Below are 2735 nucleotides of genomic sequence, written 5' to 3' on the forward strand. Positions count from 1 at the left end.
TCCCTCCAGCCACAGCCCCCTGCCAGTGGCTGGGTAAGAGCCCGGCGGCCATTGGCTGCACGGTTGTGCAGTGCGCGATTGGCTCCGCCACGCTTTTGCAGCAAAATGTCATTTGCTGGGTGAATTTGGGTGACCGCAATAGGCCATCTGCAGAAGCACGTCCTGAGCTGCACACTGTCATTGGCTGTGCTCTGTGCAACACCCCGGACTGCTGCTGCCAGCCAGCTCCCGCTCTATCACCTTCAGCTGCGAAAGCGGATCAGAGCCTCCCATGCACAGCGACAGGCTCTCTGCTCCATTCCAGCATTTCCTGTGGAATGAGAAAATTGAGCTTTCTAACCAGATAAACAGTTTCCCTGCACCACGGCATCACGTTGTGCTGTACACAAACACACACATATCTGATATGCATGTATTTAACTCCGTAGATTATGTTGTGCATTTACTGCCAATTATCAGTTTCCTTTCCGTGCAGAAAAAAACGCACAGCAACAGAAGCTGCAATGCTTTCACACTCTGTCTTCAACCAGAGGACGGGACGGACTAACAATAAGCTGCATTATAAAAATAATAACTGAAAGAGCAGAGTAGGAAATACTAGAAACCCTGCTCTTCTCTTTACACTGCATTCTTATGTAAAAAGTGATCGCTGTGGTGTGGCAGTGGCATGACAACATCCTAACAAAGACATTATCCTACTGGAGGCTTTATCTAGCTCTCACAGCCTGCAAGCTCCTTCTCTCAAATCACTACAAAATATAAAAAGAGAAGGAATATTTGCACAAGCACATCTGGTACATTTATTTATTGACTAAATAAATGTTTCATAAAGGCTGCTTCCAATCAAAATCAACAAGCAGAAATAACATAAAATTTTAATAGCCGTGATTAATTATTCTGCCCTACTAATTCTGCTAATACAGTCATGATGCACATCATCAGGCTCTCTGGAGATCTTAGGTCTTAAAGGTAAAAGCTACATTCACACAAAACAATCTCCTAAATAGTGAGGTTTAGCATACAAGATCTTAGCCCATAATCAGTCCAGGATTTCAAGAATAAGACTGGTGGCAGTAAAATTAAGAGATTGATCATTGACAAGTTTAACCTGCTTTCTGACGCTCATTAAAAGGTAAGTGAAGTTCCTCTCTAGGTTTGCTTCACCTCCTGTTCATCCACAGACATGGAGCAGTGGAGCAGCAGTATGCTGACTGGAACAGAGTCTTCCTAAGAGAAAAACATAAACTAATCACTGGACAGTTTTCTGACACACAATCGTCTGCATTTTAGTTCTCTGCATTTTGGTTCTCTTCATTTCATGAGGAATATGAATCTGTATGAACATCCTCTTCTTGCCACTCAAAGCATGTACAATAATTATTAGTAACTAGGCACAAAAATATTTCTTTGTTAAATCTCTCATTAAATTTACAAGGTTTGTTTTGTTTATTTAAACTAAATAAATGCATGCATTTCATTTTCAAATACATCTAGGTCCAGATCAACAGATAATTAATCAGAAAACAACATCAATAAACAAAATTATTACTTAAATAAAATATTTAATTGAACCATATGTCAGCACCATCCAACTCCACCAGAAATACTTCCTTCTAGATTACAAACTACTTGTCATTTAAATGACAAAGATTACTTCCCAGAGCTTTGTTATCAACAGCTCAGATACTGTCTCACATACACACACCAAAGAAAGGTTACTAAATGAACAGGACCTGCAAGTTTTGCTTCATTCCCTCGGGAACGATGGTAACCCTAGACCTGCATCAAGTTTTACTTGACTCTAAGATTCAAAAAAGCTTTTCAAGGCTCTGCTGCTCCCCCAACTTTTCCACATCAGTTTAAACAACTTAAATACCTTCTGAGGTTACACTGGTGTTGGCAAAGTTATGTACCCATAAAAAAAGTGACATAACAATTACAGGGTCAAAGTCTTTATCATCAAGGTACTGACATACGAATCCATCATAGGAGACCTACACAAACTGCTATTCAAAGCAAACTGATCAGAACGTATTGTTTTGGGGAGACAGCAACCACATTGTGAGGAAGGCTCTCCCTTTTTCAAAAGAAACTGGGTTCCTGTGAGGACGCGGAATGAGAAGGGGCTCGGTGGTCTCTCCAAAGCATTCTTCAAGATGTTTGTGTGAACAAAGAGGAAAAGACATGGCATCCAGTCAAAACAGGAAAGAGACATCCTGAAAAAGGGCAGGGATCCCTGAGCTGCAGTAAATTGTAATATACACTTGGCTGTAATGTTCTGGACATACTCAGCATCGTTAGCAAAATGCAACACAGAGTATGATGAAGGGACACTGTAACTTTTCCATCAGAGAGCAAAGACACGGGAGGACAGGAGGGGACGCTTCATCACCACAGGGACCCTCCAGGGCAGCGAGAGGCCTCAGCAGCAGATAAAGGCCACTCGGGCAGTACTGTCTGGCTGCAGCAGTTGCCGCCTTGCAGGGGACTTCACAGCACCCTCAGGCTTTCATGCGCCTGAAGGAACTTTCCAGTTTCACCCCATGAAGTGTGGCAGCATCACCCCCTTTGAGGACGGGGCAGCACACCTCAGAAACCGAGCGGGACGTGTGGGCACGCCTGCTCTCCAGCAAATTAAATATTAATTAGTCAATTAAATATTACCAGCAGCTTAGCACCTTGCTAGGACCTTCTGAACAGCCTAAAGGCTACCGGAGCTCACCACAGAGCGCCCA

General features: G+C 43.0%; 1 protein-coding gene across 1 annotated transcript in view; it reads right to left on the reverse strand.

Annotated features, from left to right (window-relative positions):
- The window catches only part of KCTD7 (potassium channel tetramerization domain containing 7), a 5540-nt gene extending 4375 nt beyond the window's left edge, over positions 1 to 1165 (reverse strand). The window contains exon 1 of the mRNA XM_010080778.1: positions 1109 to 1165. The gene's annotated coding sequence lies outside the window, so the exon portion shown is untranslated. The remainder of the gene's footprint in view (positions 1 to 1108) is intronic.
- Positions 1166 to 2735: the final 1570 nt, after the last annotated feature.

The sequence above is a fragment of the Pterocles gutturalis genome, unplaced genomic scaffold (assembly GCF_000699245.1).
Source record: "Pterocles gutturalis isolate BGI_N339 unplaced genomic scaffold, ASM69924v1 scaffold39039, whole genome shotgun sequence".
In the NCBI taxonomy this organism is placed as follows: domain Eukaryota; kingdom Metazoa; phylum Chordata; class Aves; order Pterocliformes; family Pteroclidae; genus Pterocles; species Pterocles gutturalis.